A 24,113-nucleotide genomic window follows, 5' to 3' on the forward strand; every position below is an offset into this window, starting at 1 on the left:
TGGGAATTGAACCCAGGGATGCTCTACCACTGACCACTAAATTGCCAAGGCTGGCCTTGGGCTTGTGATCATCTTGCCTCAACCTACTTAGTTGTTGGGATTACAGACGTGTGCAACTGTGCCCACTTTAAACTATTCTTAATTAGATGAATGTTATGGAAAAAAAAATTAAAAACACACTGACTTCAATTTAGGAAAGTATTCAGTGCAGGGAATGTTACTATTTAAAAATTAAACAATATTTGAAAATATACATTCATTATAAGGAAAATGCCAAAGTACAAACCAACACTGTTTACAGTTAAATTTAGACATAAAAAATTCTTGGAAGTTGATGGTGATGGGTGATGACATAGTTTAAATGTTCCTGAATCTCCTCTTACAGAAATAGATGGGACAATTATATAGCAAAACCAAAAACCCACAAACAACATTTGATAGAAAACCATATGACAAGGTATCCCCACAAAGTCCAGAATAAGAGTGTGGGGGAAAAAATCCAATGGCCACAAGACCTGCCTGCCATTGGCAACAGTAAAGGAAAAAGAAAATAGCCAACAGAAAGCACCAGCAATAGCTGGAGCGCACAGGAGTCCACAATGTGGCCTAAAGAGGCCAAAGGAGGCCAACTCCAGGAACCCTCAAAATCCAGCCACCAGGTCTCCATTCTAGGACAGGGACCAACAAAACTGAACAGAATATGATGGAAAGGGAAGATTAAAATTGAAGTAGGCCCACAGAGTCATAAAATCGCAGAAATCAGGTCACCATATTTTTTTAACACATTTTGATTTTAGATTTCTGGTCTCCTAAACTGTGAGATATTAAAAATCGATTTTACAAGTTATCAAATTAGAGATAATTTCTCATGGTAGCTGTAGGAACCTATTGCCTATTGATTGACTATTGTTCTTTTTTGTGTAAAATTCACTTTCCTTGAAATTTAGAATTAGGTCATTTTTCTAACCTCACTGAGCTTGTTTCGATTGTTGTATATGTATGTATTTGTATATGTTTACCCTTATAATTACATGGCCACCTGACTAGGAGCCACTAACATTGCAACAAAATATTGTACATTTCACTGGCTCAAGAAAAGATCAAAACTCAAAATTCATTCAAAGTAAGCTTTCTAGTGAACCCTTACTATTTTCACAGCACTCTAAAGTCAAGAAATCATAAGTCAGGGATATTCTATAATTACAACCTAATTTACATCTGCAAAGACGCCATTTCTAAATAAGATCTCATTCTAAGTTTCTGGGTGAAAATAAATTGAGGTGTGGATGGGGAGGGGGACCACAAAGTGATCAAAGTGAAGTTCCAAAAAAACAGAGAGAGAGAGAGAAGAAGGTACAGAAAAATGTGTATAGAAAATCCAAGGACCCAAGGAAGACATTCCACAAAATATAGCAAAACCATAACTTTCTATTTTAAAACAACCTAAAGGCATTAAGAAAATTATCTAAGACTTGGAAAAAAAATTCTGACTTATATTAGAAAAATCAGAAATAATGTGTCAGAATTTAGGAAAGAATACTTTTTTTGAACAAACACAGCACAAAACAACTAACAAAAACAATACATAATATCTTAAACAAAATACAAATTTTAAAAGGAGCAATATATTCAATATTAAAATAAAGGAAGGAAAATAGATAGAAGGGCAAGTGATAAATACTGAGAATATCTGACATGTGGATTGATAGGAGCCTCTAGCTAAGAAAACCAAAGCAAGAGGGAAAATAAATAAATAAAGCCTTTTAAGTTAAAAAATGTTTCACAGGAAAGAATGAAATTGAGTTTAAGAGCATATTTCATAACTTAAAGCATATATCTAAAGTAATCAACACTGAGACATATTCTGGTAAAATTACTAGACTTGAAAAAGCTTTGGTAAACGGCAAAAAGAATAAGTAGTACATAAGAGAAAGAAAATTAGGTTTTCAATAGACTGTTCAGGAAACTCCAATGCTGGAAGGAAACAGAATATATGAAATATTCATGAGAAGCAAATGAGTCAAGGATTTTATATCCTACAAAACTGACTTCCTAGTATAAAAAAAGTCAGACAAGCTATTATCAATGTGCAAAAACTCAGATAATAGTGTTCCCACTGGCATTTCTTGATGAATCTGTTAAAGAGATGCAGGAAACCAAATGATTAGATGGAATCAATGGTCTAAGACTAAATAAGGGATAAAAAGAACAGAATACAGTTAGTCACGGCTTATATGAACTGACAATGTAAGACAACTAACAACTAACATACACTATACTTTTGTTATTTATTATTTGTTTGTTTATTTAATGGTACTGGAGATTGAACCTAGGGGCACTCTACTGCTGAGCTACATACCCCCCTTTTTTATAAAATATATATTGAGACAGAATCTCAAAAATCACCAAGGCTGGTCTCAAACTTGCAATCTTCCTGCCTCGGCCACCAGAGCTGGGATTCCAGGTGTGTGCAAGCATGCCTGGGATATTTACTATATTTTTAAATTTTTTCTTTTTCTTCTTTTTCTCTTTTAATTTTGCCCTGCCCCTCCTTTGGGGTTTATTTTTATTTTGTTATGTTTTCATAAGGGACTTTATATAAGGAACCGAATTTCAACATTCAGATTTTTTCTTAAGTTTTACCCTATTGAAGATGAGAAAATCCATTTCCCAGTTATAAAAATATACTGTATTAACTTTCTTTTCCATAGTGGAAACATTTATTGATAGTCATAAAAAATAGTGCATAAAAATGTATTTGAAACCTGAAAGAAAGAAAGAAACAAAAACATAATGGGAATAGGAAAATTAGGAAAAAAAATGCAAAAGAAAAAAAAAATAATGTTTTAAATAATCATTGAGGTAATAGGGATTCTAACAAATCTTTGATTTGGATTTTCCCTGACTGCTATCTATATAGGATACCAAAAATACAGGAAGATGTTTAAGTGTTCATGGAAATAAACAGAATTAGAGATTATTAGACATATGACATGCCACTATTCCTCGATACATGAAATTCCCAAAAAGATATCAGATCTGGTTCCTGGGCAAGCTAACATAAAAAGAGGTCTGCATTAAAAAATCATGGGATCATTGATTTTTGCATGAGGTTATTGAAAAGAATGTTTTTCATTAAAATACTGGCTTCTAGCATAGTTGAAATTAAGTTTTAATAAGCATCAAAGATTGTTTTATGTCAAAATAGAATCCAATAAAATTTCTGAAGAACTTTTTCATAAAACAGCATTTTGATTCTGTTTGCAATATTGACAAACGAGGAGCTGCTTAAGTTGTTGGCATACTGGCCATTTATTTCTTTGTTTTATGATGCCTGTTAATTCTGTTACTAATACATTATAATAGTCCCTAGTGTACGCAAAAACAAATGAGTTAGAATCCACCCAACCCTGCTGCACAAGCTTCTGAGTCAGCAGTGTGGAGGCAAGCTCACCCGCTGGGCTTTAGGCAGTGCGTGCATCCAGGCACATTCACAAAGGGGCTAAAGTTACTCAAAGAAAATGAATCACACAATATTTAAATCTTTGGCTCTTTAAATCTGGTCGAGCTTGTTTTTTGTGGAGTCCAAATTTCCCCTCCCACATAGACATTAAATACGCAAGAGGTAGAGCTTTTGTCCAGAGCTTTTGATCGAAATTCTGAGCCAAGTATGTGAGTTGTTTTCACTTCCAACAGCTCCACATTTCTTGACATCCCAATTTAAAATTTGTCTTAGCTATTTTAAATGACCTCAAAAGAAAAGCATGTACTTCCCCAATTCTCATCCCATTTTAGAGGATCTTTATACACCATGTAAGGAATTTACTCCTCACCTGGCTGCTTTTTGTGCTAAGGGTTTGAAAAGTTATATGCAAGAATGTCAGTTCACAGTCTGAGGATAACCTCTGAAGGGTCTTTATGGGGTGTGAAAAGTTTTATTCATTAAAGATAGAATTTGTGGGTGTATATAAGAACTATTGGAAATCCTCCTTGACAATGTACAAGTATTTATTCTACAAAGAAGAACCTACCCTAATTGGTCAGCGAATAAAAAGAGGAGGTAACTATCACAGGCTAGAACTGATAAGCAAATTTCTCATCACAACCTTATATGATCAAAATATAAGAAATGAAAAAGCATATATTTTTTTTAATTTGGTCTCTATCCTTTAATCTATTTTTTTTATTGGTTGTTCAAAACATTACAAAGCTCTTGACATATCATATTCCATACATTAGATTCAAGTGGGTTATGAACTCCCATTTTTACCCCAAATACAGATTGCAGAATCACTTGGTAAGAAATGAACTATTTATAAAAAAAAAATAAAAATAATGTAAAGACTCACACTTATGAAGACCAAGAACTGAAACAGATGATGCATCTTGAAGTTATAGGAAATATTTTTCCTGCATTTGTAAAAAAAAAAAAAAAGAAAGAAAGAAAAAGAAAAATTTAGTGCCAAGTCATGCAAAGAGTAAGAAAAATAGCACTATCCTTTTAATTCATTTAAAAATCTATAAAAATAGATCCTTATAGGGTAAATATAACATTTTTGTAGAGGCAAAGTAAGATTTTAGCTAACATAGCAATTTAACTCACTCTTCTCTCTTCAAATGTTATAATTTTCAGCAGTTATAGGCCAAAAAAGCATTTCTATTTTTAGTGTTAGTGCTATTCCATATAAAAATATTTTCTGTGCTTTGGAGAAGAATTTGGACTTGATATTGCAGTCACCTGAAAATTCAAAGTATTGAGAAATAAGGGGAAATATTTCTCTGATTTAAAGGAAAAGAGATCTTTATGAGTCCCTATAATATATAATGCCAGGATTCATATTAATTTCTGTAAGTAAAAGTATGACATGAGTGATGGAGTTCTTAGTATTTACTACAAATGCTTCATCTAATTCAGGAGACCATTTCAGTAAATTTTGCAATATGCTATCCCTTTTCTGATTTAAGAAACTGTTACAAAAGCAGACTTCATTTGAACATATCTTAAGCATTTTGGCATTTTATGTGGGCCAGACTTTAAGGGAAACAGTGAGGTTATTATCTCCTCTGTGACACATTTGACTGGCCACTCCCAAGTAATTCCAGCTTTCACAAACTGTCGAATCTCCAGCCACCCAGCCACCGACAGCAAATGGATTTCATTCACTGGTGTTATTCACAGCATTAAATATAGCAAACATGGTCATACTTTGCCAGGATTTTTTTTAAAAAAGGATTGCATAATTCTTTCAAACTGCACATTAGTGAAGAAAATCAGTATGTACCATTTAAAGAATTTCTCCTGATGGTCTTATGGTAGCTTCTCTAAGATTCACAAAAGTTGAATTTGCTGGTTTAATTTATTTATTCTTATTTTTTCAGACAGTTTATTTACTTATTTTCCTTTGTGATACTGCAAAATAAACCCAGGTGTGCTCTACCACCAATCCCTTTTTTATTTTTATTTGAGACTGTCTCATTAAACTGCTGAGGCTGGCCTCAAATTTGAAATCCTCCTGCAACAGCCTCCCAAAAACCACTGGGTTTATAGGCATGCATCACTAGATCGTAGCCAGTTCATTTATTTTTATGACAAATAAAAAAGGTCTATATTCAGATTGCAAGTTTGAAGCCAGCCTGGGCAACTTAGCAAGACCCCGTCTCAAAAAACAAAAGCAAAAATGGAAAAAAAGGGATATATTTCTTAGTATAAAAAGTGTTATTTTTAAAATATGAATATTTATAGATACACACTGTGGAATGGCTAAATCAAAATAATTAACATATGCACTACTTTACATGCTTACCTTTTTTATAGTGAAAATACGTAAAATCTATTCTTTCTATAATTTTAAAAAAATGTAATACATTGTTATAAACTACAGTGGGCTGATTTCATTTAAATGGGAAAAAATAGAAATTACAATTAGCCTTCATAAAAGTATAAAACAAGAACATCAGAAAATTAATTCCTTCTTTTCTTTTCTTTCTTTTCTTCCTTCCTTCTTTTCTTTTTTTCATTCTTTGATACTGGAAATTGAACCCTGAGACAACTTGCCACTGAACTATGTTGCCAGTTCTTTCAATTTTTTTCTTTAAGACAGGTTCTTGCTAAATTGCTGAGGTCGACTTTGAACTTGAGATCTTCCTGCCTCAGCCTCCTGAGCTGCTGAGATTACAGGCACAAGACACTATGCCTGGATAAAAGCCCAGACGTTTTAACTTGACACTCTGTATTAGATGTCCCAGTTCATCCTTCATGCACCTTTAGCCAAATTGCACAACTTCATCATGTTGAACCATTTGGAGTTCCCTTATAGTTTCACATCCCTCTGCCTTGTTTATGGTGTCCCTCCCTGTCCAAAATTCTTTTACTGGTATTTCTCCAGTATGAGGGACTAACCCCAGGGACACTGTACCACTGAACTATATCCCTACCCTTTTTATTTTGTATTCTGAGATATGGCTTCACTAAGTTGCCTGATTTGGCCTTGAATTTGCAATACCCTATCTCGGCCTCCCAACCTGATAGGGTTATAGTCATGTGCTACCATGTAGGTCTCATGAAATACTCTTTTAGCTATTTTTGTTCGGATTTTAAAGTCTCACACCAGTTTTACTTCCTTTGCACTTCATATAGATGTTCCTATAGATCTTTGCTCTCAAACTTAACAATGGCTTTGCCATGGAGTTCACAGAGGTCTCCCCCTTCTTATCTGTATTGTGGAGATCTCCTGAGGGAAGATAGAGTTTTTTGTTTATTTATCTTGTTTGTTTTGTTGTTGTTTTATTCAGTCCACCAACACCTAGTATAGTGCCTGAAATATGGTATTATTCAATCATGACTAAGAACACAGACAAATGTGTAGGTTTGTGTGTGTAGTAGAGTCTTCTCCAGTACTAGTTTCATCATGTAAAAATAAAAGAGAACTAAACCAATTTTCTAAATGTTCAAAATTTAAACATTAATTTTCTAATTATCAGATAATTTAGATTTGGTGATACAAATTCCATCTGAAATGGATAGTACAATTAGTTCCTCCCTGAGTTCTAGCATGATTAAAAATAAATTCATGTTCAAACATGAATTAAAATTTCTTAATTGCTAAAATTATCATAAGTACCAACAAAAAACAAGTTTAAATTAAAGAGAAAAATATTGCCAATATAACTTTGATCCATAACACAAAACATTCATGGCTTAGTTGATTTCTTCAAACACATTTTTGGTTTTAAAAGGATTAAAGTGGCATGCTATGATCTGAGTGAAGAAATTGTAGTTACCCTTTTTAAAAGTTTCTTGGAAAAAGAGAACTTTCTAAAATGAGGTTATTCTGTATATCCAGGAGTACTGCATTTCTTCAAATGAGAAGTTACATCATCTGTAGACTCCCACCCCAAGGTACCTCTGAGGATAACGTAATAACATGCCAGCGTAATGAGAATATTTTACTAATGAGAATAGTCACAAGTATGAAAACTTGGACTGATAAAAATAACTAGATCCGTCATGACTGAACCATAAATTTTGTTTTTGTTTTTCCCCTTTTGGACATTAATTAATCATTATTTAATAGACCACAGATGTGCCAAATAGCTATTTTCTAAAAACCAGCTTTCTTTTTTAAATTGACAAAGTCAGTTGAAAGTGCCTATATATAAAAAGAAAACCCCAGCTGAAATGATTTAACTTTCTGTACCTAGATTCTGCATAGAATTTGATTTAGGATCTTATTATCTTGTTCTTTTAAAGAGAATTTTTACAAGGTTATTTTAGTAGATAAAGCACTATAACAGTCCTTGCAAAATATGCTATCTCTGGTCTAACATAAAAGTCAAAGAATAAGACATGAACTAGACTGAACCAAACCTACTCTTTATAAATGGTTGCCAAAATAGAAAGCTGTCCATGTTTCCTGGAACCTCTTTTTTTCTTTAAATTACTAAAGTCAGTTGACTTGAATTGCATAGAAAATGGTTTTAGAAAGGTGGAGAACCATTGCAATGCTATCCTTGTTAAAGCTGACAGGCTACACACCAGTGAGAACAGGGACAAAGAAAGAAACAAGATGGAAAGTTCAGCCAAGGTGTGAGGAAACTCAGGATGTGGCATAACACAGGAGTGGAAAGCTGTTGGCAAAGATGAATTTTCCAGTAGAGAAGAGATATATCATGCTAAAAGTGGGAACTATGGAGTGGCGGTTGGGGGGGGTGCTGCCTCACACTCATGTATGTAAGTCTACAAATGTAAAAAATCATAGCATATGTTCGTTTTTTTCTTTCCATGTCAATCAGTCCGTTCAACAGACTCTATGAATGACTTTCTTGCTCTTAGATATTATTCTTGTTATAGTGAGCATGATTTGCTTATTGAAGATGATCACAGAAAAAAATAACCAGAGAGCCTACCAAAACATCCAATACTGCCAACATCTGAGGACAAATTTGGTAAATTTTATTGCATAATTTGATGCCTCTAAATTTCATATCAAGCAAAAGAAATTAGGATGTTTTTAAATGACCAGGAAATACTTAAGATAAATAAAATGAATAGGTTGAATTTTCATCTGAATGTGCATTCCCACTTGCTGATTCTTTGACTCAAACTCACTTAAAAAATTATCAATGTGCAACTAGCATTGTTGTTTTGTATCTTCAGCCACCATGAGCATCACTATCCATTGTCAATTTATGACGTTATAGACAATGCTTACTTTGGCTATGATAATGTAGAATGGTACCCTTCTCAAGTGCACACATGCACAGATAAATTCACACATTTAACTGGACTGTGATAACAATATTGCTAAGAAATATTTCCTTCCAAAGTGTGATAATGTTTACATAAAGCATCCTCAGAGTAAGAACCTTCAGAAACTAAGCAAATTATTTTCGAGCTACAAATCCTTCCTCAATTAAATGCCTTTCCTAAAGATGTGATGAAGAGAAGACATCTGATATTCAGAGTATGAGAGTCATTTTTCTAGGTCTCCTTTTTTTTTTTCCCTATGAATTAATCTTGCATGCAAACCCTTGCCATATGGCAGAGTTAGACTCTATGCCAGAATCTAAAGACATGGGGTTTTATTCCTGGCTTTGACACTTAAAACTAGAAGTTCCTTCCTAAGTAAATAAAAGCATTGGAATGAATGATTGACAGGATATCTTTTCATTTTAAATTTCTGAGCTGCAGTTATTGTTGTAAGTGTGTTCTTTTCTTATTTAAATTCCAGGTATCAAAGGAATTCAGTTTATCTGGCACCTAATATCACAGTGAATCCATAAATAAGTAACAGCCACAATTTAAAATTTTTAATTTCTGTTCTGAATTTGTAAAATTAAAATCAGGTTCTAATGGTATTTAGTAACCATATCCTAAAAGTCCACAATACTGATATTTAAAAAATTTTAATCAATAAATATGCATATAGTATAATCCTCAAAAGGAACAAAAAGTTATATAAAGAAAAGTGTATCTTTTTCCCACATTACCTCTGAACACTGAACTCCCTTTTCAAAATACAGTAATTTTAACTAGGCATGGTGGTGCTTGCACATAATCCCAGCAATTGGGGAGGCTGAGTCTGGAGGATCACAAGTTTGTGGCCAACATCAGCAACTTAGAGAGGCCTTGTCTCAAAAAAAAAAAAAAAAAAGAATTGGAGATATAGTTCAGTGATAATGTGTCCCCAGGTTCAATCCCCAGTGGCAAAAAAACAAATAAATAAACAAAATACCGTCATTTTTACCAGCTTTTTTGTTAAGATTATTTTTTGGATTATTTTGTTTTGAGCCAGGATCTTGCTCTATTGCCCAGGTTAGCCTTGAACTCACAGTCTCCTTGCCTCATCTATATATTTAAAAGTAGAGCTACACCAAACAATATGGAGCTGTATAATTAGAAAAGGAGAAAGTGTGACCCTGCAAATTAACATTCTCTTTCCCAAAGAAGCAAAACAAAATACACATACACAAATGTGAGAGAAATCATAGGTAAAGGTGATATGGGGTCTGGGGATATAGCTCAGTGGTAGATCACTTGCCTGACGCTTTTGAAAACATGGGTTCAGTTTTCAGCACAGAAGAAGGAGGAGGAGGAGAGAAGAGGAGGAGGAGGAGAGAAGAGGAGGAGGAGGAGGAGGAGGAAAGAGTGATAAGAAAAATTTGATAATAATACAGTTGTAACAGAAAATAAAATTATAACAACTGAGATGGTAATATTAAGCAATATTACCATCTTGATTTTTATTGAAAAATTGATATAATTTTTCTGGGAGAAAATTGGTTTGCCTTTGCATGTGATATAGTAGAAATAATGTTGACTTTTTATAGTTAGGCAGATCTGAATTTAAATTCAGATTGTTTCATATTAACTATATGTCCTTGGGTAAAATAATTAGTTCTCTGGGCCCATTTCCAACTTCTAGAGTGCAATGATAAATTACAGCTCTAAATGTAGTTCTGAGGATTGAATGTGATATTACTGAAAAGAAATGTCACATGTAGAATTCTGTTTTTCAGTTTGAAGATCATAGACTTCTCTTCCTTGTCCCTTCTTAAAAAGATTAAGGAATAACACAGAAACAACAACAAAATCATAGTTACTCAGGAGGCTGAGACAGGAAGATTCCAAGTTTTGGATCAGTCTCAGCAATTTAGGAAGACACCGTCTCAAAATTAAAAGACCTAGAGAGGTTCAATCCCCAGTATCGTTAAAAAATAATAATAATAAAATTGATAAAACAAAACTGCAAAATGGCATTACCCACAGTAACTTGAGAATCCTATGGGAATGCAATTGGGAAGCATCTCTGGGGCCAATGGAACTCCCAGTCAGCAAAGGTCTAACCCTGTCATTTCATTTCCTTGCAATGTAACCTGAGTTTTCCCTTTTCTAATTGATATTATTTAAATCTCACTTATAGCCATATTATGGGTTTTTCCTACCTAAGAACAATAAATTTTTCTCCTATGAATAGAATAATAATCCTATATCATCAATAAAAAATTAAATTCTTCAATATACTTTATTTTCCAAAACATATGCAATTAAATATGTTAGAACTATGACCTTTCGAAATAAAAAAATTTCTGATAACTAACTTGGAAATAAAGTAATACAATATTCCATTTTTTCAGCTGACCATAGCTTTATTGTACATGTAAAGAAGCCCAACTGGAAAACTGGACTATTAGTGGACATGTGTATATAACTTACTCAGTATGGAATATATATTTAGATGTTAATGAACCTTTATTTTATTCATTTATTTATATGTGGTGCTGAGAATCAAACCCAGTGCCTCACAAATGCTGGGCAAGCACTCTACCACTGAGCCACAACCCCAGCCCTTACTTAGTTTTTTGACCTAGAGGCCCTTGGGCTTCCTTACCAGCCATACCCTCATTTGTAATCTACCACAATAATCTTATCTTACTGAAATATATTGCTTCATTCCCTTGTGACTAATTTTTCATAGCTATTTAATTCTCTCAAAATAAAGAATAAATAAAAGAGCATGAACAAAAAACACAATAAATGCAGAAAATCTTACACATCATCAGTAGTAAGAATTTATTAAGGTTTTTCTTCCCCTTGCTTGTCCTGTCAGAAGATACGAAGGAAGGGAAATCACAGGCAAGCATATGCCTTGGATGAAAATGTACAAAGACACCCTTGAACTCAGAATAAATGCAAGCAACTCTGGCTCAGGCCCTATGAACACATCAGTTAGGTAATAATTTTTCAGAAATTCTCCAGATCTGTAGCCACGTCTATATGAATGTAGATAGGAGGGCAAAGGAAGTTACCATTTTTTACAAAACTGTTCATGAAAAGTGTGTACAAAGAAGGTTATGATAAGCTGTGCTTGAGGAAAATTATACCCACACCTGTTTCAGGGTCAAGAAGCATTGTATAAGCATTCTGCAAAACACTGTAATTTTAAAAAATTTGTTTGTTCCTAGAAATACACCACTGAACAATAGTACATACCCACTTAGAAATTAGAAGGAAACTTGATTGAAAGAAATACTGTAGAGGGAAGATCTTTAAAGCACATTTAAGATGTTGAATAAATTTTGCCTTTTAAAAACAGGATAGCTTTTCAAAAGAATATATATAAATGAGTCTCTAATGTTTAATAATTTTCAGAATAATTTATATGAACAGAGACCTCTGACAAGGATTAATAATAAGGATATCATTAATAAGAGTATTCATCAAAGACTTATTTAAAAATTCATAAAATTATTTAGATCTAGGTTTCTTCCCACCCACACCTCATTTTACTTCCCTTTAAATCTTTCTCTAGCTCCAAAGAATATAATTTGAGCACCTTTTCAAGCTTAAGAAAAACAGTTAAATTTCCACAGATTCCAAACATGTCAGTTACTTATAACAATTAACAATTAGACTTTATTCTCCATTTTTTTAAATAGTACCAGGAAATCAAACCCAGCCTGATTTTTAAAAAATTACATTTATACTCTCCTCTGCCTTAAAGTAATGATTAATCATATGTTGTTTATTGATAAAATGAGGAAGATCACTTCAAAATGAAATTCTAGATCATCTAAACCATATACAATTAAACATTTTAACAAAACTTAAATAAAACAAAAGAAACCAGACCAGACTCAAAAACAAAACAAAAATTGTCTTTAAATATTCTAGATAGTCTAAGAAAAAATTATTTCAAATAGGAGAATGATACACTGGAATAAAAATTATTATTTTCTTGTAGTTAATTCTCTGTATTAAATTCCCTTCATGTGAAAAAGTTATGATTATTGACATTAATTATGATTTTATAGATTTTCTCAATTGTCTGCTGATAATATAAGCATCTAAAATTTATTGCTGATCTATAGCTCAGATAAACACTTAATCTACATAACAACATTAAGAGAAAGTTATTAGGATTCTTTATTTAACAGATAAATAAGATAGTATTAATAAAAGTTAAGAATCTACCCCAAAATTACATAACTCATGGTGGGTGGCTGATATCAGAACTCTGGTCTAGCTTTCCTATGTTTCTTCAGTTAACAACCATTTTCTGTGAGTCTTAATTAACCAAATCTAGAATTTGAGGAAAATACAGTAATAGTTTTTTTTTAATAAAGGAACTTACAATATTGCTGGTAATTTCTATAGGATTTTTCTTTGAATTAAAGAAGTTAGAGTTTACAATCTTTTTTATGTTTTACTTATTTATTTATATCCAACCCCATGTGCTATTTTTTAGTTGTTCTTTTTGGATATACATGTCAGTAAAGTGTGTTTTGACATATTGCAGTTGTACATGATATGGAGTTTCACTGGTCATGTATTCATGTATAAACATAGGAAAGTCATGTCTGACTCATTCTACTCTCTTTCCTATTCCTAGCCTCTCTCTCTGCCCTTCATTTCCCTTTGCCTAATCCAATAAAGTTCTATTCCCCCTGCCCTACCATTGTATGTTAGTATCCACCTATCAGAGAGAACATTTGGCCTTTGGTTTTGGGGGGATTGGCTTATTTCACTTAGCATGATAGTCTCCAGTTCCATCCATTTACTGGCAAATGCCATAATCTCAATTTTCTTTATGGTTCAGTGATATTCCATTGTAAACATATACCATTGTGAATACATTTTCTTTATCCATTCATCTGTTGAAGGGCACCTAGGTTGATTCCATAACTTAGCTATTGTGAACTGAGCTTCTGTAAACATTTATGTGGCTGCATCACTATAGTAAGTTGATTATAAGTCTTTTGGGTATATATCAAGGAATGGAATAGTTGGATCAAATGTTGGTTCCATTCCAAGTTTTCTGAGGACTCTCTATACTGCTTTCCAGAGTGGTTGCACCAATTTGTAGTCCCACCAGCAATGTATGAGTGAACATTTTTTCCCATATCCTCGCCAACATTTATTGTTACTTGTATTCTTGATAACTGCCATTCTGACTGGCATGAGATAGAATCTCAGTATATTTTGATTTGTATTTATCTAATTGCTAGAGATGTTGAACATTTTTTTCATATATTATTGACTATTTGTATTTCCACTTCTGTGAAGTATCTGTTCAGTTCCTTTGCCCATTTATTGATTGGGTTATTTGTTGGTTTTTTTTTTTTTTTTGGTATTAAGTTTTTGAGTTCTTCATATGGGATGGAAGAACTTTGATGGGGCAAAAGGGAGGGGGGCATGGGAGAGGGGGAAGGGGGCAGGAAAGATGGTGGAATGAGATGGACATCATTACCCTAGGTATATGTATGACTGCACATATCGTGTGACACTACATCGTGTACAACTAGAGAAATGAAAAGTTGTGCTGCAATTGTGTACAATGAATCAAAATGCATTCTGATGTCATGTATACCTAATTAAAATTAATTAATTAATAAAAAAATTTTAAAAAGAAGAAATCCTCATTTGAACTTTCTACTCATCAAAGATATTTTCATTGTTTTAGGAATTCAAAGGAATTTCTTGCTCTGTGAGGTTTTTTGATATGCCTGCTTCTGGAATCAAAGCCATTCTGATATGATAAATTTGACTTGTATCAACTTGGTGTAAGTGAAATTACATTTTCCAAAATTTCCTTCCCTGCATATTCTTAGTTGGCACGGTCCAGGAGAAGCATATTGTACAGAAAGCCAGAAGTGAAAGACTGACTGTATTTGTTTATATGTGGGAGATGTGCATAAGATGCATCAGGCATGCACTATCTGTGGTAATTTGCTGGCCTACTGATTGACAGGAACAGCAACTGGGTCGATAGCACCTCCAGCTTCTACTGGAACTGCTGCTACTGCCTCACTAAATCCTGGACCTGAGGCATATTGAAAACTCCAGGATGTTCCATTAATAGAAGCTGGAAGCTATGAGGTAGTGGCAAGATCAGCAATACATCTTCACTTTTCATACTCACGGCACTACCTTCCCACCTATAGCATGTCCCTTGATCACTTACCATTTCACTCAAGTCCATTACATTTGATGATTATCATACTAATTCAATCTAGTGAAAAGGAAGTACCTATGACACCAGACAAAAGGGAGAGAGAGTTGTATACCAGCAGGTGAAAAATAAGTCCCACAAAAATTCATTGAGATTTATAAGGGTTCAGTTGTCTATTGCATATCCCTTCCAAAATTAATTATGAGTTGTTGTCTGGCCATGGGCTTCCCCTCACTTAGGCTGATATAGCTACCACTGCTGAATGCCCAATTTGATGGGAACACAGAACAGCACTAATCACTGAAACATCACCACTCATGGGGTTGAGGCAGGAGGGATCAGCCGGCTACCTGGTAGAAAATTGAACCATTTCTATCATGAAAAGGGCAGTATGTAGTTCTCATTGGAATAAAAGTTTACACTAGAAATGAATTTGCTTTCCTTCCACATAATAGTTCTACCAAAGCTATCATCCCTTAGGTACATAAAACACCTATTCCTAGCATTAGTTCTGAGAAATTCATGTTACAGCCTATAAAGGTGGCCATACGTTTATGTTCTGGCCATACTCCCAGTCATCCTGAGGCAGTTGGCTGCACTAAAAGTGAAATGGACTTTTGAAGACCCAGTTTTGCACTAGCTAGGTAGCAACATCTTAGAGGAATATAATGGCCTTTGAAATGGAATATATACTCTCAATCAGAGATAAGTATGTGATTCTGTTTCTCCCCTAGCCAGGATTCAGAGGTATGGGAATTAAGGGGTATGTGTTATAGTGGCTTGCTTCTCTAATGTCTACTACTTATGATCCAACAATGAAATTTTAGCTCCCTGTCCTTGCACTTTGATCTGTGTTGGTCTAGAGATCTTAGTTACTGAGAAAGGAAAGCTGCCCCCAGTAGGATACCACAATGATTCCATTACACTGGAAAATGAATTTTCATCAGACATATTTGTTGTTGTTGTTGTTGTTATTGTTGTTGTTACCAGATGTCTTTGAGTTGATGAATCAAATGTACTGGTTGTACATGAATCAATTAATTAGCATGTACTGATTGAGACAGCTGATCCTAATATCAAGGGGAAATTGAGTTACTACTCCACAATGTTGCGGGAAGATCCCTGGGGTTCCTCTTAGAAGTTTCCAAGGTCATAAAAACAATACACAAATCCAGGAGTACTTAGGATCCAGAACATTTAGGAATGAAAAGCAGTTGGCATTATAACACAATACTTAAATTATTTAATATCAAAGGGGAAATGTGATTCAGTTAGAAAATAATGAAAATCACCAAAAGATCAAGGGGTTTTTGTTTGTTTGTTTATCTATTGATTGGGGCAAGTATCAGTACATTTCCAACTGACAGTTGTAGTATATTAGGTGAAGGTACAATTTTCTTATTTCTTTCTTTGGAAGTTAACTATTCTTAAAAGATGTGTATTTGGAAACCTAGTTCACAAAAAAAATTAGATTGTCGTGCATCCGTAGTATGTGTGCTTACCTAGGTTGGAACCTTCATTTCTGCACCTTCCTTCCCTGAATAGTTCAGAGTTAACATGGGTCACAGGAATGTTTTGCAAAAAACTTGGAATATGGAAATAAAAGAGTAAACATAATCCTCAGAAAGCCTGTCCAGGACACAAGGGATAGCTGTACCTCGCAGACATGTTGCTTATCTGGTGACTAATGTGGTTGGGGTGGGGCCATATCTGGCCTTTAGCACTTCAGCTCCTGCTAGATCTTATAAATCAGTTTCTCTGGTTTCCAGACCAAGTGCATGTTCAGTTCTTTGATAAAGGGCTCAGTTTCTTTTGAAAAAGTCCCTAACCTAGAAGTTAGAGGATTAGAGGCCCAGAAGATAGGAGTTCCAAGTCTTTCTTGCATTTTACAGCTTAGCTTCACAGGTTCCTGCTTTCCCTAGCTTCTTCCATTTCATGTTCATCTATACCTCCTGACTGCCTCCTATGATCTTCAGATTCTGGCAACAGACTCAGAAACAACATGTCCACAAAGCCTGTATAAACAGCTCCCACATTTACCAAGTTCCTACAATAAATCCTTTATTGCATATGTTTATATTTTCTAGTGGTCCTGCTTCTCCAATGCCCCAGAATGAGAAATGCCTGGTTGCCAGATAATCAGGCTGTTTCCTTATAATACATACAGTACTCTGAAAGGCTTTAAGAAAGATGAAGATAACATGACACAGGTCCTTGCATTCAAATATCTGACAAATTAACTTAAATCTCTCTTCCCTTAATAATTCTTGATTTCAAACTATATCATCTTGCCAATTGTCAATATTCCCTTGTAGTTAACTTGAACACAGTTCTCTTAGCTGAAGTAGGTAGGTTGGTCTGTATGTGACCCCAGAATATTAAAAATTACATTTTCAAGTTTATTCACCACCTGAAATTGTTTTATTATTTTGTGGTTTTTGTTCTTTAAAAATTCAGTGTAGAAATGCCAAATGTCTGCTTTGATATAAGGAGAGTAACTATGATCAGAGTAGGGACGAAGAGCAGGAGAAGAAGATTAACATTTAACAGGGATGAGAGGTGGGAGGGAAAGGGAGAGAGAAGGGAAATTGCATGGAAATGGAAGGAGACCCTCAGGGTTATACAGTGGAGGGGGTAGAGAGAGAGGAGGGGAGGGGAGGGGAGAGGTGGGGAGGGGGGAGGGGGGAGGATGGGAAAGGCAGCGGAGCACAACAGACACTAGTATGGCAATATGTAAATCAATGGATGTGTAACTGATGTGATTCTGCAATCTGTGTATGGGGTGAAGGTGGGAGTTCATAACCCACTTGAATCAAAGTGTGGAATATGATATGTCAAGAAATTTGTAATGTTTTGAACAACCAACAATAAAAAATTTAAAAAAAATAAAAATAAAAAAAAATTAGTGTAGAAAAATAAAGTCAAGTAGTTTTAGGAATCTAGTAATTTGACTTAGAAGTAATTGAAAGCCTCCATGCTGTGATATACCTTTAAACCTATTCTAGAAATGCAATACTTGAAAGTAATCAGAGATTGGCTATAAATTAAACCTCAAGTTATGTTCAGGCCAATAAAGACAACTTGTCAAGATTAAGGCAATAGTTCCACAGGAAGGAGAACATTTCTCCAGTAAAAAAATAATTCTCCATGTCTGCAATGCTAGCGCAGATTTTCATATACAATTAGATGATATTTTACAGGCTTTTTTAGCACACACTACTAGTTATCATGGTGGTTACATACCATCCAGAGAACACAGCTTCAAATCCATCTGTCTTATTTGATAGTTCTGTGTATTGTTTACCAAATTGCCTTTTTTTTTGTACTTGTGATTGAATCTAGGGTGCTCTGAGCTACATTTTCAATTTTTTTTTAATTATTTCTTATTTTAAGACAATGTCTCACTTAGTTGCCCAGACTGGACATGAACTCTGAAATCCTCCTGCCTCTGCCTCCAGAGTCACTGGGATCAAGGTGTGTGCTACTGCTCAGGCGCAATTTGACATTTTTAATTCTTAGAAGTAAAACCTGCTGAATTCTGTTTATAATTCATCATCCAGTGTACATATCTGCCAAACTTGAATTATTTATTACATATTTTGTATTTAGTTTAATATAATTTCAATCTGCATTAACAAATTAAAACAAATCTTTATCCACATTCAAAATATTCATCAGAAGTAAAAACATATTTGTTTTAGATGATTATAAAATGTAAAATTATAATGCAAAATATCATAAGTTTTAGTTCTTGAAGATAAAAGTAAAATTAACATTTACCCCCCACATTTTCATTTTTTTTCTCTCCAAGAATAAAAATGTATACTCTGCAAATCATGTATTTCTGGTTATGACAACCAGTTCTCTGCTTTCATGGTTTATTTAGATAACTGCAAATTATCCAAAGATGCTGTTTCCATGTGTGCTCAGTCAACAGTCATGAATACTGATACCTTCTTCCAGAGGGTTGTATATGCCAGGACTATAGTCTGTCTGACAGTTCATGGTGACATATGAACTACATGAGATTCTTGGGGCCATTCTCATAGGAAACATGCATTACCATCAGACAAATTAACAAGCAGATTAAAAGAAGAAAGAGAAGCAGAAGGAGAGGAGGAGTACATTTAGAATCACATGGTGACTAAGGCCAAGGAAAAAAAAAAAGCAAAGTATCATGGAAAAAATTGCTACTCGCCTCTTATTTTGCCCAACTCAAGGTCATGATGACATCACAGACCAGCTTCCCAGTATCAGAGCACTAAGTACACAAGCACTACATGATGTGTTTATTCCTAAAAAATACCCAGAGGAAAACACTCTTCAGAATCCGCATCAGTGATTACCTTCTGACTGATTGCTACTCAGAAGCCCTTTACAAATTAGGAGTTCTCAATGTTCCCAAGAAGACTTCTCTCAACTCAATAGGTCCTTAAAAAGGTATAGATACCCTAACTAAAACCCTAAATAAGGTGTTTCTGCCTATGTTCAGTCTGGATTGTTATTATAAGTGTGTAGCGATATCCAATTTATAAATTACTTGGATGAGCAGTACCTTATTTGTATTTCCAATAACCTTTAAGATAGTCACATTAGATTTATACTCTTTTTTATTTCTGGATACAACAACAAACTAGTTATAGCTGTCATTATAATTAAAACTTAGCCATATCTTCTTACTTTGATTTCAGGGTTCTTTGGGACACCATGTTGTTCTCAACAGGAATATACTCCTGAACCATCCTTAATAAATGACAATCAAACTAGGGTTTCCATGGGCAAAACCCAGACAATGACCACAATGGATTCTTTAGCACTCAGAAACTTTGTGCATCCTGTTTGAATTCACAACTTCTAAGCATTTTATAAACAGTGATTTTAGGAGGATTCTACAAGATAGAAATTTTACCTAATTTATGTTTCATGGAAAAAAAAGTGAAAGTATAAATAGTGTAGTAAGTTCCAGGAAATCTCCAGGTATAGTGGTGCATGCCTGCAATTCCAGCAACTCAAGAGGCTGAGGCAGAAGGATCACAAATTCTAGGCCAGCCTCAGTAACATAGGAACAACTTAGCAAGGCCTTGTCTCAAAGTAGAAAATAAAAAAGACTGAGGATGTTTCTTAGTGGTAAAGCACCCTGGGTTTGGTTGCCATAAAAAATAAAAAAAGTTCTAGAAAATCAAACAACAAAGAAATAAGTTCAAAGTCAGGAGTGCTGGTACATGCCTTGTAATCCTAGCAATTTACGGAAGAGGATCACAAACAAGAACTGTCTGGGCAACTTAGTGAGGACCTGTCTCAAAATGATAAACAGAAAGAACTGGGGATGCTGCTCAATGGTAGAACACCCCTGTGTTCAATCTGCAGGACTGAAAAAGAGATAAAGAAAGGAAAAAAAAAAGGAAAGGAAAGAAGTCCAACGAGGACTACAACTAGATCAGTGTTAAAGTACTTTCTGTGTACTACCTGTACCAGAATCTCCTGATATATATATGTATGAAAATACCCAGTTCCTGGATCCTGACATTGATCTACTGAATCAGTATTAAGGCCCTGGAGTATGCATTTTGACTAAACTCCTCAGGCTAATGTTGTGCACACTACTGTTTGAGAACACTGGCCAAGTTTCATTCCCAGGAGAGACCAAAAAAAAAAAAAAAAAAAAAAAAAAAATGCTGGGATATCATCAATATAAGAAATCCAGGTATCTGTCACAAAAAATACATAAATTATTAGGATGCAATGCAAACTACCAAAAATGAGATCACCTAGAAACAAAGATTATTATGCCATAGAATTAGTTGGGTTCACATGATACTATTTGACTTAGTAGTGTGTTTTCTTCATCTGTAAAATGCAAATAATGCTTGAGTGTTCTTGAAATGTGAGAATAACCCAGTGACAATAATAAATGTGTTGATATATTCAACTAGAGGGTAATAAAAGAAGAAATTATAGGGGAAAGCTCATGTATATCATTGCCCATCCCTGAGAATGTTGTTACCTGTGTTTCAATTAAGAGCAGTTATTCAAACAGAGAAATAATAGCACTGACTCTCACAATTGGCAGTAGGTTAGAGTAAGTCAGCATATTTAATGATAAATAGGTCACATGGTCTACAAAACTCTTACTTTGACTGGGAACCCCACAATAGGAGCTGCCTGGACCTGCCTGGTTCCAGTAAGTCTTTGTCCTAATGATTAGATAATTACCAAGAACACTGCAACTATGTGAGAAGGACAGTTTCACCCGCAGATCTTAGCAGAGGAAGACATATGTTATTAACTCTCTTTTAATAGTAGTTGTGATTAACCATAATAAAATATATGACTAGTAATTTCAACAGCACATGAATCCCTGAAATTATTTCTTGCTAGGACTAAAAGAGTTTTAGATTAAGAGCTCTTAATTTAAGCTTGTAATTTAGGTTAAAACTATTCATTATAAAAATCAAATCAAAGATGAGAGAAATTATCCAAGGTCTAGGGAAAACAGATCCCTCTTTCATGATGCACATTTTTCCTTTCCCTCAAGTAAAAAACCACTTGAATGCCTTTGTCTTTTTACTTCTCCTCTCAGGTCTATGAAAACAAAAACCTCTGTCTAGCCCCTAATAATAGCTCTGTGTGTGTGTGTGTGTGTGTGTGTGTGTGTGTGTGTGTGAGTGAGAGAGAGAGAGAGAGAGAGAGAGAGAGAGAGAGGAGGGGAGAGGGAGAGAGAGAGAGAGAGAGAGAGAGAGAGAGAGAGAGAGAGACATATTCATCTTTTTGAAGTTGGAAAGTTTCTTTCAAAATAAGCAAAGTGATATTCCTTTTGTTCCCCCTTTACATTACATTGTAAGGAGTCAAGTTATAGGCACAGAGTGTTTTCATGTTGTCTAAAATCTATCTAGGTTTCTTTTTACCCAACACTCAGGACCTAAGCTAGTAAATCCATTCTTTAAAGAACCAGCTCTCTGCCTCACAGTCACTTCCAGAAACCCAGCTGCATGACACTGGAGTTCAGCTTTTGTTCTTGAGTTCTACTGAAGGGCTAGGTCTGCTTGCTACACAACAAATATTCATCTATTATTCTAGGAGTTTTCATGAGGAGAAACTGGCCCATGCTATTAGAACCTTCAGCTACTAAAGTGTTGTTGCTCTGGAACAAGTCATTTGAGGTATCCATCCTCCTTTGAAAAATGAGAAACTCTCTTGGGTACCAATAACTCTCTTTGGAAAAGATAAGATTTTAGATCATATAATCTATTCTTCATTGCTGCCTTATAGAATATACCATAGTAAATGAGTTTAGTGTCCGTCAGTCTTCTCTTATTATATCTTATAGAAACAACATAAACATTTCTAGAGAAAAAGTTGCAGTGAATACAAATGAAACCTGGCATGAATTCTGGGTTTCACAGAATCGTATGACCTACCTTGATGATTGGAAGAATTAAGAAATACCCAGTCTGTTGGGGATTTCAAACAAGACTAACAAAACAAGCTCTGATACGCTGCTGCTTTTTGACAACAGCCGTGAATCACAGAAAAGCATGAGAACCAGTTAGCTGACTTAATTATATACAATTACCCAAGATAATGGCAACATTTTAAGTATAAATTAAACCTTTTGTGGTGGAGACTTGCATCATTTTGGAATGTTAGTCAATCCAATGATTTTAAAAGTTCATAGACAAAACACTAGGGGTTTATTGTTCATTTCAGAGGAGTTGCAATGTTTCTTTGTATTCACTTTTCAAGATTTTAGGAGGAAGAAAGAATACTTTCTTTGAAGGCTGAAAAGAAGCTTCTTTCTAAGGTGGGAGGTAAAATTCATATTAAAGAGAATAAAACAAATGGCCAGAGATGGCTCACAACCATGCAATCATAGCCTGGAAAGAAAGCCCAGGAACAATATGATACAACCTCCTGACTGCAGACAGGACTTTATCCAGGAATTTTTCTAAGGTAGGACCAACTTACTCCCTGGAGTCAAAGACCCAGGTGTTCACTCTCACCACAGACGTTCTGCTCTGATGCCAGAGCATGTTGCAGATGTGGAGGAAAATCAGCTCCACTCCAGGAAAACTGGTAGCAAACTTCTCTTGCCTTACTTTCGCCAACAAAGTTCAATGTGTGAGAACAAAACAACCAGGTGTTAATGACTTGTAAAGATCTGGAAAAGTTTAGAAGAGCCATTGATTGTGGGAATGAATGTGGCTGCAAGGTCATCTGAGGGGCTATGTATTCCTGTTAAACAGAAAATCTGCTTAACCAGAAATCAGTCACAAACCGGGACCCTCACAAACCTGGCTCAGTGCCAGCAAATATTGTTACGTTGACCCACACTGTGTTTTTATTTGAATTTGAATTTGTTCAAAAAGTCAGATTTCACCAGGGCTCAGTGGTACATGTCTATAATCCCAGCAGCAAGACCCTGTCTCAAAATAAAAAATAAAAAGGGCTGTAGATGTGGCTCTGTAGTAAAGCACCCCCAAATTATATATATTTCCAGCACCAAAAACTAGATTATATATATATATATATATATATATATATATATATATAGAGAGAGAGAGAGAGAGAGAGAGAGAGAGAGAGAGAGAGAGTCAGATTTTCAAATAAAATTATGATTTTCAGGTTTCAGCTTTCAATGACCAGGCAATCCTGCGTGGGCATGACATCCATTCATCCCTATGAATTGAGGCAAAAACTCCCTAGACAATGTCGTATACCCAGGTCTACTTAGAGCATGGATATCATTCAGCAAACTCCACTAATTTGCAAGAACTTGAAAATAGGAGGACTCATTTAAACCATCTTAAGTATTTTTTTTTTAAATTTTAATCATTAGTATTTCTCAGAAAATTGATTTTGCAATGTCTCCTATAAACTCATTCCCATTTTCTCATAGTCCTCAGACATACAAGGTTCTCACCTGTGGCTAACACTTTCTTCTGAAGATTTGGTACCAGAATATTTTTGTTGTTGTGTTAGTCAATTTTTGTTAACTTTCATTGAGTGAAACTTAAGTGAGGAGTTGTTGAGGAAACAGTTCAGTGAGAAATAAAAAGCACTTAGCAATATTGGGAACCACCTACTCTCCTGATCAGTCACAGCCAGACGACCCCATCATGCTCCACCCTCCCAGGTCTGATATAAACAAAGAAACTACATGCA

Source organism: Marmota flaviventris, chromosome 6 (genome assembly GCF_047511675.1).
Source record: "Marmota flaviventris isolate mMarFla1 chromosome 6, mMarFla1.hap1, whole genome shotgun sequence".
Classification (NCBI taxonomy): Eukaryota; Metazoa; Chordata; class Mammalia; order Rodentia; family Sciuridae; genus Marmota; species Marmota flaviventris.